Source organism: Arachis stenosperma, chromosome 1, assembly GCF_014773155.1.
Source record: "Arachis stenosperma cultivar V10309 chromosome 1, arast.V10309.gnm1.PFL2, whole genome shotgun sequence".
In the NCBI taxonomy this organism is placed as follows: Eukaryota; Viridiplantae; Streptophyta; class Magnoliopsida; order Fabales; family Fabaceae; genus Arachis; species Arachis stenosperma.
In genome coordinates this window covers 57,198,490-57,212,790 of record NC_080377.1, presented here as the reverse complement: position 1 = coordinate 57,212,790, position 14,301 = coordinate 57,198,490, and the positions used below count along the sequence as shown (strand labels likewise).

General features: G+C 38.4%; 1 non-coding gene across 1 annotated transcript; it reads left to right on the top strand.

Annotated features, from left to right (window-relative positions):
* Positions 1–7,852: 7,852 nt before the first annotated feature.
* Positions 7,853–7,960, top strand: LOC130947750 (small nucleolar RNA R71). Its single transcript, XR_009072791.1, has one exon. It is a non-coding gene; the product is annotated as a small nucleolar RNA R71 (small nucleolar RNA).
* The last annotated feature ends 6,341 nt before the right edge of the window (positions 7,961–14,301 follow it).

Below are 14,301 nucleotides of genomic sequence, written 5' to 3'. Positions count from 1 at the left end.
ATTTATGCTTTGACATACATTATGATGCATTTATCGACCCAACTGTTCAGAGATAAGCTCAGAACTCGAGTTCACATTCGACGGTTTCCCTATGTTACCCATCTGGATAAGTTGAAAAAGTACAGTTGGTCCTTCGCCATGTTGGCATGGTTGTACTGTAATACCATTGCATATGTTGCATCACTAACCGAAATATTATCTAGCTAATAGGTCTTTCGATACTACTCCATTCATAGACTTTTTGGTGTTTCCCGTCATTGAGACCTTACAATACATTTGATTGGCCATTCGCTTCTAGGTAATATTTTTATAAGGAAAAGTATACGGGTCAACTCCCCTATAAGCCAACTCAGCCAACTCCCCTGTCAATCTGATTTTGAAATTCAAAAAATTAGGTTTTTGCACTCTCTACATATCTGCGTCGTACAATCGCAAGCCATAAAATCACTCACTATACGATCTCTCATCTTCTCTCAATCACTCTTCCTCCCATCCTTGGCGTCATTGACGTCTGTCACCATTGACATTTGCTTCCTGCCCCCTATCGTGCCGCTGTCGCCCATCGTGTTGCGCCCTTGCCATCACGTTGCCCTCCTTCCGTCACCCATGGCATCGCGCCCCTTCCCTCGCGAGCACTCTTGCATTGCGCCACAGTGGATGTATCCTCCATCACGTCGCCATCCTTCATCGCATCACGCCCTCTACCGCCATCCTTCCCATGTAATTTGGATATTTTTTCGATATAATTTGGATATTTTTTGATATATTTTGAATATTTTTTCGTCCCTTAGTAGGAAATGTATTGTGGTTTAGAATGCGGATGTTTTTTTTAATAGAAACATCCAGTTTCAAAATATTCAATTACAAATAAAGAAACATTCACAACCCATGAGAATGAATTTAATGGGATTTGAATTTTTTTTATGTGATTTATAATTTTTTTTCATGAAATTTGATTTGTTTCGATATAATTTGGATTTTTTTGGTATATTGTTGATGTTTTTTACTCCCTTAGTAGGAAATGTATTATAGTTTAGATAAAAAAAACATCCAATTACAAAAAAATATCCAATTACAAAGAAAGAAATATCTCCAAGGAAATGTATTAATGTGATTTGGATGTGTTTTTCACGTAACTTGAATTTTTCGATATAATTTAGACTTTGTTTGTATGTTGTGGATGTTTTTTTGTCCCTTAATAGGAAATGTATTGGGATTAAGAATGCATATGTTTCTCTTACAAAGAAAGAAATATCCAATTACAAAGAAAGAAACAACCACAACCCCTTGAGAAAAAATTTTCAGCTCACAAATCCTAACAAAAAAAAAAAGTCCAATATTTACAAAATAAAACATCCAATCACTAAAAAAAATCATTCACAATCCCTTATTTTTTTTCTTCATGGGTCTTGGGATGTAGCACAAATAAGAGTTGGCTAAAATTAGCTGCACCTCTTGTTAGTTACCTAGCGAAGTTATTTTGATAAAATTATATCGTTTAGTGTATTAATTTAGGTTTATTTATTTCCTTGATAATTGGTGCACGAAATTGTGATCACTACTTTTCACAACTCAAATAATCCCCGGTAATGAATCCAAAAACTTGGTGCTCAATACCATGGTATAAACACAACTTCGCACAACTAACCAGCAAGTGCACTGGGTCGTCCAAGTAATAAACCTTACGCGAGTAAGGGTCGATCCCACGGAGATTGTTGGTATGAAGCAAGCTATGGTCACCTTGTAAATCTTAGTCAGGCAGACTCAAATGGTTATGGATGATATATGAATAAAACATAAAGATAGAGATTGAGATACTTATGTAATTCATTGGTGAGAATTTCAGATAAGCGAATGGAGATGCTTTGTCCCTTCCGTCTCTCTGCTTTCCTACTGTCTTCATCCAATCCTTCTTACTCCTTTCCATGGCAAGCTGTATGTTGGGCATCACCGTTGTCAGTGGCTACAATCCCGTCCTCTCAGTGAAAATGTTCAACGCACCCTGTCACGGCACGGCTATTCATCTATCGGTCCTCAATCAGGTTGGAGTAGAATCCATTGATTCTTTTGCGTCTGTCACTAACGCCCAGCCTTCAGGAGTTTGAAGCTCGTCACAGTCATTCAATCATTGAATCCTACTCAGAATACCACAGACAAGGTTTAGACCTTCCGGATTCTCTTGAATGCCGCCATCAATTCTAGCTTATACCACGAAGATTCCGATTAAGGGATCCAAGAGATATCCACTCAATCTAAGGTAGAACGGAGGTGGTTGTCAGGCACACGTTCATAGGTGAGAATGATGATGAGTGTCACGGATCATCACATTCATCAAGTTGAAAAACAAGTGATATCTTAGAACAAGAACAAGCTGAATTGAATAGAAGAACAATAGTAATTGCATTAATACTCGAGGTACAGCAGAGCTCCACACCTTAATCTATGGTGTGTAGAAATTAAACTCCACCGTTGAAAATACATAAGAACAAGGTCTAGGCATGGCCGAATGGCCAGCCTCCCAATGATCTAAGATAGCATAAAACTACTCAAAGATAGCTACCCAGATGATCTAAGAACTAGACGTCCAAAGATGAAAATTCAATAGCAAAAGGTCCTACTTATAGAGAACTAGTAGCTTAAGGTTTACAAAGATAAGTAAATGACATAAAAATCCACTTCCGGGCCCACTTGGTGTGTGCTTGGGCTGAGCATTGAAGCATTTTCGTGTAGAGACTCTTCTTGGAGTTAAACGCCAGCTTTTGTGCCAGTTTGGGCGTTTAACTCCCATTCTTGTGCCAGTTCCGGCGTTTAACGCCGGGCAGTTTTGAGCTGATTTGGAACGCCAGTTTGGGCCATCAAATCTCGGAAAAAGTATGGACTATTATATATTGCTGGAAAGTCCAGGATGTCTACTTTCTAACGCCGTTGAGAGCGCGCCAATTGGGCTTCTGTAGCTCCAGAAAATTCACTTCGAGTGCAGAGAGGTTAGAATCCAACAGCATCTGCAGTCCTTTTCAGTCTCTGAATCAGATTTTTGCTCAGGTCCCTCAATTTCAGCCAGAAAATACCTGAAATCACAGAAAAACACACAAACTCATAGTAAAGTCCAGAAAAGTGAATTTTAACTAAAAACTAATAAAAATATACTAAAAACTAACTAAATCCTACTAGAAACATGCTAAAAATAATGCCAAAAAGCGTATAAATTATCCGCTCAACACAACACCAAACTTAAATTGTTGCTTGTCCCCAAGCAACTGAAAATCAAATAAGATAAAGAGAAGAGAATATGCAATGAATTCCAAAAACATCTATGAAGATCAATATTAATTAGATGAGCGGGGCTTTTAGCTTTTTGCCTCTAAACAGTTTTGGCATCTCACTCTCTCCTTTGAAATTCAGAATGATTGGATTCTATAGGAACTCAGAATCCAGATAGTGTTATTGATTCTCCTAGTTAAGTATGATGATTCTTGAACACAGCTACTTTATGAGTCTTGGCCGTGGCCCAAAGCACTCTGTCTTCCAATATTACCACCGGATACATACATGCCACAGACACATAATTGGGTGAACCTTTTCAGATTGTGACTCAGCTTTGCTAGAGTCCCCAATTAGAGGTGTACAGGGTTCTTAAGCACACTCTTTTTGCCTTGGATCACAACTTTATTTCTTTCTTTTTCTTTCTTTTTTCTCTTTCTCCTTTTTTTTCATTTTTTCTCTTTTTTTTTCGCTCTTCCTTTTTTTTTGTGTTCACTGCTTTTTCTTGCTTCAAGAATCATTTTTATGATTTTTCAGATCCTCAGTAACATGTCTCCTTTTTCATCATTCTTTCAAGAGCCAACCAATCATGAACAACAAATTCAAAAGACATATACACTGTTTAAGCATACATTCAGAAAACAAAAGTGTTGCCACCACATCAAAATAATTAATCTGTTATAAAATTTAAAATTCATGCAATTCTTCTCTTTTTCAATTAAGAACAATTTTTTTTATTTAAGAAAGGTGATGGATTCATAGGACATTCATAACTTTAAGGCATAGACACTAAGACACTAATGATCACAAGACACAAACATGGATAAACATAAGCATAAAATTCGAAAAACAGAAAAATAAAGAACAAGGAAATTAAAGAACGGGTCCACCTTAGTGATGGCGGCTTGTTCTTCCTCTTGAAGATCTTATGGAGTGCTTGAGCTCTTCAATGTCTCTTCCTTGCCTTTGTTGCTCCACTCTCATGATTCTTTGATCTTCTCTAATTTCATGGAGGAGGATGGAGTGTTCTTGGTGCTCCACCCTTAGTTGTCCCATGTTGGAACTCAATTCTCCTAGGGAGGTGTTGATTTGCTCCCAATAGTTTTGTTGAGGAAAGTGCATCCCTTGAGGTATCTCAGGGATTTCATGATGAGTGGGATCTCTTGTTTGCTCCATCCTTTTCTTAGTGATGGGCTTGTCCTCATCAATGGGGATGTCTCCCTCTATGTCAACTCCAGCTGAATAACAGAGGTGACAAATGAGATGAGGAAAAGCTAACCTTGCCAAGGTAGAGGACTTGTCCGCCACCTTATAAAGTTCTTGGGCTATAACCTCATGAACTTCTACTTCTTCTCCAATCATGATGATATGAATCATGATGGCCTGGTCCAGAGTAACTTCAGACCGGTTGCTAGTGGGAATGATTGAGCGTTGGATAAACTCCAACCATCCCCTAGCCACGGGCTTGAGGTCATGCCTTCTCAATTGAACCGGCTTCCCTCTTGAATCTCTCTTCCATTGGGCACCCTCTTCACAGATGTCTATGAGGACTTGGTCCAACCTTTGATCAAAGTTGACCCTTCTACTGTAAGAGTGTTCATCTCCTTGCATCATGGGCAAGTTGAATGCCAACCTTACATTTTCCGGACTAAAATCTAAGTATTTCCCCCAAACCATTGTAAACCAATTCTTTGGGTCCGGGTTCACACTTTGATCATGGTTCTTGGTGATCCATGAATTGGCATAAAACTCTTGAACCATTAGGATTTCGACTTGTTGGATGGGGTTGGTAAGAACTTCCCAACCTCTTCTTCGAATCTCATGTCGGATCTTCGGATATTCACTCTTTTTGAGTTTGAAAGGGACCTCGGGGATCACCTTCTTCAAGGCCACAACTTCATAGAAGTGGTCTTGATGCACCCTTGAGATGAATCTCTCCATCTCCCATGACTCGGAGGTGAAAGCTTTTGCCTTCCCTTTCCTCTTTCTAGAGGTTTCTCCGGCCTTGGATGCCATAAATGGTTATGGGAAAACAAAAAGCAATGCTTTTACCACACCAAACTTAAAAGGTTTGCTCGTCCTCGAGCAAAAGAAGAAAGAAGAGAGTAGAAGAAGAAGAAATGGAGGAGATGGAGGTGGCTTTGTGGCTCGGCCAAAAGGGGGGAGAAGTAGTGTTTAGGTTGTGTGAAAATAAAGGAGTGAAGATGGGTTTATATAGGGTGGAGAGAGGGTTAGGGTTCGGCTATGGGAGGGTGGGTTTGGGGTGAAGTGGTTTGAATTTGAATGGTGAGGTAGGTGGGGTTTTATGAAGGATGGATGTGAGTGGTGAAGAGAAAGATGGGATTTGATAGGTGAAGGGTTTTTGGGGGAGAGTGGTTGAGGTGATTGGTGAATGGGTGAAGAAGAGAGAAGGTGGTGGGGTAGGTGGGGATCCTGTGGGGTCCACAGATCCTGAGGTGTCAAGGAAAAGTCATCCCTGCACCAAATGGCGAGCAAAATTGCTCTATGTGCCAATTCTGGCGTTAAACGCCGGGCTGGTGCCCATTTCTGGCATTTAACGCCATCTTCTTGCCCTTTTCTGGCGTTTAACGCCAGTCTGGTGCCCCTTTCTGGCGTTAAACGCCCAGAATGGTGCCAGACTGGGCGTTAAACGCCCATTTGCTACCTTTACTGGCGTTTAAATGCCAGCAAGGTCTTCCTCCAGGGTGTGCTGTTTTTCTTTCTGTTTTTCATTCTGTTTTTGCTTTTTCAATTGATTTTGTGACTTCTCATGATCATCAACCTACAGAAAACATAAAATAACAAAGGAAAATAGATAAAATATAACATTGGGTTGCCTCCCAACAAGCGCTTCTTTAATGTCAGTAGCTTGACAGTGGGCCCTCATGGAGCCTCAAAGATACTCAGAGCAATGTTGGAACCTTCCAACATCAAACTTAGAGTTTGAATGTGGGGGTTCAATACCAAACTTAGAATTTGGTTGTGGCCTCCCAACACCAAACTTAGAGTTTGACTGTAGGGGCTCTGTTTGACTCTGTTTTGAGAGAAGCTCTTCATGCTTCCTCTCCATGGTGACAGAGGGATATCCTTAAGCCTTAAACATAAAGGATTCTTCATTCACTTGAATGATCAATTCACCTCTGTCAACATCAATCACAGCCTTTGCTGTGGCTAGGAAGGGTCTGCCAAGGATGATGGATTCATCCATGCACTTCCCAGTCTCTAGGACTATGAAATCAGCAGGGATGTAATGGTCTTCAATCTTTACCAGTACATCTTCTACAAGTCCATAAGCTTGTTTCTTTGAATTGTCTGCCATCTCTAGTGAGATTCTTACAGCTTGTACCTCAAAGATCCCTAGCTTCTCCATTACAGAGAGAGGCATGAGGTTCACACTTGACCCTAGGTCACACAGAGCCTTCTTGAAGGTCATGGTGCCTATGGTGCAAGGTATTGAAAACTTCCCAGGATCTTGTCTCTTTTGAGGTAATTTCTGCCTAGACAAGTCATCCAGTTCTTTGTTGAGCATAAGGGGTGTATCCTCCCAAGTCTCATTACCAAATAACTTGTCATTTAGCTTCATGATTGCTCCAAGATATTTAGCAACTTGCTCTTCAGTGACATACTCATCCTCTTCAGAGGAAGAATACTCATCAGAGCTCATGAATGGCAGAAGTAAATCTAATGGAATCTCTATGGTCTCAGTGTGAGCCTCAGATTCCCATGGTTCCTCATTAGGGAACTCATTGGAGGTCAGTGCACGCCCATTGAGGTCTTCCTCAGTGGCGTTCACTGCCTCTTCCTCCTCTCCAAGTTCGGCCATGTAGGTCATGTTAATGGCCTTGCACTCTCCTTTTGGATTCTCTTCTGTATTGCTTGGAAGAGTACTATGAGGGAGTTCAGTAATTTTCTTGCTCAGCTGTTCCACTTGTGCCTCCAAGTTCCTAATGGAGGACCTTGTTTCAGTCATGAAACTTTGAGTGGTTTTGATTAGATCAGAGACCATGGTTGCTAAGTCAAAGTGGTTCTACTTAGAATTCTCTGTCTATTGCTGAGAAGATGATGGAAAAGGCTTGCCATTGGTAAACCTGTTTCTTCCACCATTATTGTTGTTGAAACCTTGTTGAGGTCTCTGTTGATCCTTCCATGAGAGATTTGGATGATTTCTCCATGAAGAATTATAGGTGTTTCCATAGGGTTCTCCCATGTAATTCACCTCTTCCATTGAAGGGTTCTCAGGATCATAAGCTTCTTCTTCAGATGAAGCATCCTTAGTACTGCCTGGTGCATTTTGCATTCCAGACAGACTTTGAGAAATCAAATTGACTTGCTGAGTCAATATTTTGTTCTGAGCCAATATGGCATTCAGAGTATCAATCTCAAGAACTCCTTTCTTCTGATTTGTCCCATTGTTCACAGGATTCCTTTCAGAAGTGTACATGAATTGTTTATTTGCAACCATTTCAATTAGTTCTTGAGCTTCTGTAGGCGTCTTCTTCAGATGAAGAGATCCTCCAGCAGAGCTATCCAAAGACATCTTGGACAGTTCAGAGAGACCATCATAGAAAATACCTATGATGCTCCATTCAGAAAGCATATCAGAGGGACACTTTCTGATTAATTGTTTGTATCTTTCCCAAGCTTCATAGAGGGATTCACCTTCCTTCTGTCTGAAGGTTTGGACTTCCACTCTAAGCTTACTCAATTTTTGAGGTGGAAAGAACTTTGCCAAGAAGGCATTGACTAGCTTTTCCTAAGAGTTCAGGCTGTCTTTAGGTTGTAAGTCCAACCATATTCTAGCTATGTCTCTTACAGCAAAAGGGAATAGCATAAGTCTGTAGACCTCAGGGTCAACCCCATTAGTCTTGACAGTGTCACAGATTTGTAAGAACTCAGCTAAAAACTGATGAGGATCTTCCAATGGAAGTCCATGGAACTTGCAATTCTGTTGCATTAGAGAAACTAATTGAGGCTTAAGCTCAAAGTTGTTTGCTCCAATGGCAGGGATAGAGATGCTTCTCCCATAGAAGTCGGGAGTAGGTGCAGTAAAGTCACCCAGCATCTTCCTTGCATTGTTGGCATTGTTGTTGTTTTCGGCTGCCATGGGTTCTTCTTCTTTGAAGATTTCTGTTAGGTCCTCTACAGAGAATTGTGCCTTAGCTTCTCTTAGCTTTCGCTTCAAGGGCCTTTCAGGTTCAGGGTCAGCCTCAACAAGAATGCTTTTGTCTTTGCTCCTGCTCATATGAAAGAGAAGAGAACAAGAAAATATGGAATCCTCTATGTCACAGTATAGAGATTCCTTGAGGTGTCAGAGGAAAAGAAAAATAGAAGGAAGAAGTAGAAGAATTCGAACTTATCAAAAGAGATGGAAATCAAGTGATTTTTGAAAAAGATTTTGAAATTAGAAATCAAAAAGATATGATTGAAAACTATTTTTGAAAAAGATGTGATTAAAAAGATATGATTTAAAAAACAATTTAAAAAGATTTGATTTTAAAAATTAATGACTTGCCTAACAAGAAAAGATATGATTCAAACATTAAACCTTTCTCAACAGAAAAGGCAACATACTTGAAATGTTGAATCAAATCATTAATTGATAGCAAGTATTTTTGAAAATGGAAAGAAATTGATTTTGAAAAAGAATTGATTGAAAATATATGATTTGAAAAAGATTTGATTTTGAAAAATTTTGAAAACTTGAACAAAAATTTGCATTAAAAACAGAATCTTCCCTCTTGTGCCATCCTAGCGTTAAACGCCCAGCCAGGCACCCTGGCTAGCGTTTAAACGCCAGTTTGCCCTTCTTCACTGGGCGTTTTGAACGCCCAGCTTTTTCTGTGTAATTCCTCTGCTGTATGTTCTGAATCTTCAATTCTCTGTATTATTGACTTGAAAAGACACAAATTAAAAATATTTTTTTGGATTTTTAACAATGAAGAATAATCAAAATGCAATTAAAATCAAATAACAATGCATGCAAGACACCAAACTTAGCAGTTTGTATACTACTGACACTAACAAAATGAGAATGCATATGATAAACAACAAAACACTCAAGTCAAGAGAATTTAAAGATCAGAGCAAGGAAATCATCAAGAACATCTTGAAGATTAATGAAGACACATGCATGAATTCAAAAAATGCAAGAAGAACAGAAACATGCAATTGACACCAAACTTAAAATGAGACTCTAGACTCAACAATAAACATACAATATTTTTGGTTTTTTTTATGATTTTGTAATTTTTTTTGGATTTTTCAAAAATTAAGTGAAAAAAGAAAATAAAGGTATCAAAATTCTTAATGAGAATTCCAGGAATCATGCAATGTTAGTCTAAAGCTTTAGTCTAAAGAAATTAGACATGGCTAGCCAAGCTTCAGCAGGACATTACATTCAAGAGCTAAATTGATGAGAATCAATCAGCTTTGGTGATGATAAGAACATCACCTTGAAACACTAGAATTCATTCTTAAGAACTCTGAAAAAAATACATAATCTAAGCAACAAGATGAACCATCAGTTGTCCAAACTCAAAACAATCCCCGGCAACGGCGCCAAAAACTTGGTGCACGAAATTATGATCACTACTTTTCACAACTCAAATAATCCCCGGTAATGAATCCAAAAACTTGGTGCTCAATACCATGGTATAAACACAACTTCGCACAACTAACCAGCAAGTACACTGGGTCGTCCAAGTAATAAACCTTACGCGAGTAAAGGTCAATCCCACGGAGATTGTTGGTATGAAGCAAGCTATGGTCACCTTGTAAATCTTAGTCAGTCAGACTCAAATGGTTATGGATGATATATGAATAAAACATAAAGATAGAGATAGAGATACTTATGTAATTCATTGGTGAGAATTTCAGATAAGCGAATGGAGATGCTTTGTCCCTTCCATCTCTCTACTTTCCTACTGTCTTCATCCAATCCTTCTTACACCTTTCCATGGCAAGCTGTATGTTGGGCATCACCGTTGTCAGTGGCTACAATCCCGTCCTCTCAGTGAAAATGTTCAACGCACCCTGTCACGGCACGGCTATTCATCTATCGGTCCTCAATCAGGTTGGAGTAGAATCCATTGATTCTTTTGCGTCTGTCACTAACGCCCAGCCTTCAGGAGTTTGAAGCTCGTCACAGTCATTCAATCATTGAATCCTACTCAGAATACCACAGACAAGGTTTAGACCTTCCGGATTCTCTTGAATGCCGCCATCAATTCTAGCTTATACCACGAAGATTCCGATTAAGGGATCCAAGAGATATCCACTCAATCTAAGGTAGAACGGAGGTGGTTGTCAGGCACACGTTCATAGGTGAGAATGATGATGAGTGTCACGGATCATCACATTCATCAAGTTGAAGAACAAGTGATATCTTAGAACAAGAACAAGCTGAATTGAATAGAAGAACAATAGTAATTGCATTAATACTCGAGGTACAGCAGAGCTCCACACCTTAATCTATGGTGTGTAGAAATTAAACTCCACCGTTGAAAATACATAAGAACAAGGTCTAGGCATGGCCGAATGGCCAGCCTCCCAATGATCTAAGATAGCATAAAACTACTCAAAGATAGCTACCCAGATGATCTAAGAACTAGACGTCCAAAGATGAAAATAAAATAGCAAAAGGTCCTACTTATAGAAAACTAGTAGCTTAAAGTTTACAAAGATGAGTAAATGACATAAAAATCCACTTCCGGGCCCACTTGGTGTGTGCTTGGGCTGAGCATTGAAGTATTTTCGTGTAGAGACTCTTCTTGGAGTTAAACGCCAGCTTTTGTGCCAGTTTGGGCGTTTAACTCCCATTCTTGTGCCAGTTCTGGCGTTTAACGCCGGGCAGTTTTGAGCTGATTTGGAACGCCGGTTTGGGCCATTAAATCTCGGGCAAAGTATGGACTATTATATATTGCTGGAAAGCCCAGGATGTCTACTTTCCAACGCTGTTGAGAGCGCGCCAATTGGGCTTCTGTAACTCCAGAAAATCCACTTCGAGTGCAGGGAGGTCAGAATCCAACAGCATCTGCAGTCCTTTTCAGTCTCTGAATCAGATTTTTGCTCAGGTCGCTCAATTTCAGCCAGAAAATACCTGAAATCACAGAAAAACACACAAACTCATAGTAAAGTCCAGAAAAGTGAATTTTAACTAAAAACTAATAAAAATATACTAAAAACTAACTAAATCCTACTAGAAACATGCTAAAAACAATGCCAAAAAGCGTATAAATTATCCGCTCATCAATAATGGTAAAATGATTGCATTATAGGTGGTGAGAATTTTCTCCATCCTATCATATGAGAGATGTTAGGTTTGTGCAGACAAGAGTGAGGTTGGATATGTTATGATCAACAGATGTAAGTAGTATCTTTAGTGTTTAGTTATTAATATTATATAGCTGTATTTTTGTATCATATTTTAACATGCAATGTTATAACCGTTTTTGTGGGTGCCATATACTTTGGCAGCAATATTTGAAAATCGAATCAGATTGACCAGTTGAACTAATTTAATCATGACTGTTGATCAGTCTGGTTCGGACAGAGATCATAATAGACCAAATCAAAAATAAAAAAAATTGGACCCAAGAAAACTAGTGAACAATTGACCAAAAACCGTTTGGTTTGGTGGTTTGTGAGAAAAGGGCAACTGATGTGCTTTATGTTGCTAAATAAAGTAAGTGTTTTTCCATTATTTTATAGACTTATGGTTCCTAAACTCTTGGGCCGATGCATTATATCTTTCTTTATCTTTTAAATCATTTATAGAAATCAACTAAAAAAATTATATGAACACAACAAACTATATTTGATCTACTCGCTATAACTCGTTGTTACTGACTTATATCTTGGAATTGGCATTGAACATTATAACTTGGTTACAATTATTTGTCTTTAATAGTTTATTAGTAATTGGCCAACAACTACAATTATATTATACTTACAAAAAGAAACAACTCTACAGAAAGGATGTATGATTTTTTTTATCTAATCTTATCTTCTCAAAAGAATGTATCAAGCACTTACTTGAGATTTAGTGTGCCTTTTTCAAGTATCCATTTTTCATATTTTCTCTGAACCAACTTTGAGTTTATTCAAGGTAGACGAACTATTGACGTGTTGAACAAGAATATGTGGTGCCCATCATGGGGCAAAAATTAAAGTTTTTATTTTTCTGTCTCAACTAAACCTTTGCCATTTGCAATGGCTGATGAACAACCTCCACCAACTCAAGTTGAAATATTGACGACAGTAACAACATTATAGGCTGATAACCAGAGGATGGCTCAGCAGTTGGCCGAGCCTCAGAATGCTCGGGCAGAACACATTGAGGAAGGGGATTATGATTCTAATCCTACTCATGTGTCTAAGACCACAAAGTCAAAGGCAAACCGTTCCAAAAGCATGTTCTGATTATATTGGTGTTAATGCAAATTTTACTTTGGACATCATGGATTTCTAGTTGCCTAGAAATTTTGCTTTCCTAACAACTTTGAAGCCATACAATGGTCTCAGTGATCCTAGGGTACATATTCAAAAATTTCGTTCAATGATGTTGTTAATCTGTGCTTTTGATCCTATTTTTTGTTGTTCTTTTTCCTTGTTTTGCTTGTTTGGTTTTCATCTTTGATATCGTATCTATTTTTTCCTTTTAGGATTTAACTGATCTATTTGAAGACAACTTTGCTACTTCTATATAAGTTCATGATTTGGACTAACTCAGCACTATCAAGCAAGGACAACATGAGAGCCTCTGAGATTATGTAACTCAGTTTAAGAAAATTGTCATGGACATACCTAATTTTGATCACATGGTTCACTTGCATTCTTTGAAGAGTGAAAATTACAAAAAAGTATCATGGTGGTCAAGCCTAAAACTCCCATTGAATTCTGAGAAAAAGTAAAAGGTCAAATGGAGATTGAATAGCTCCGACAAGCTCGTCATTCAGAAAAGTCCACAAGTAACAAAGATTATGATCGTGATCATGACAACGAAAATTCCTTTTTGTTTAACCCCACGTTAAGATTCCTACACGCAGTTTAACACTACGAGGGAAGATATCATCAAATAATTCTTAAATGTAAAACTCATCAAACCTCTTCGGAAGGCTGGCATATACCAAGATTAGAAACATGTTGACGAATCCAAGTTTTCTGCTTTCCATTAGAAGTATGGCATGTCATTGATGGTCATGTCCAAAAATGTTCAACATTTACCCCTAACTCAACTCAGGTCGACAAACACTCTTCTGGGTGACACCATTTTAAAGACAAGGGGAAAACTTTGGCTAATCAACCTGGTCAACCTCGACGCATCATAAATTTTATTACTAGTGGTTTTGCAGATGGATGTACTACTAACTTTGCTAGGAAATGAACATACTGAATTGTGTGGAAAATTGAAGGAGCTCTCCCTGTAAACTCTTTTGAGGTTTTTGTTATTGGGATCGTCTTCCACCTTTTCAATTTGTAGGCAACAACAAACAACTTGGATGATCTAGTCGTTATATTCTTATAAGTGGGGGACCTATTGGTTCGTAAAATTCTTTTGGATCTAAGAAATAATTTTGACATCTTGTTTTGTTCCACTTCTCAAAAGATGAAGCTCATTGATAAATCCTTAGAACCCTTTTTTGATGAGTTGGTAGGTTTCTCAAGTGACCGCGTCCTAGTTCTTGATTATGTGTTGTTCCAAGCCACCCTTAGTGAGCAATCTCATACTACAACTTTGGATATTTAATATCATGATGTAGACTTCTCTAGTCCATATAACATTATTCTTGGTCGCCTTTCTTTAAATGCTTTGAATGTTACTATTTCCATTATTTCTCTCTCTGTTAAGTTTCTTGTGTAGGACAATATTATTGCTATTATTCATACCTATTATTAGGAACGTTGGTAATGTTATAGTGCTAGTTTGTGTCAGCCAGTGACAAAATCCAAAGCTCTGCATCATGTACATGAAGTTTATATTTCGAAAAGTGTTCCTACATTTACTGAATTGGATCTAAGAGCGTATATTCAAAATCAACC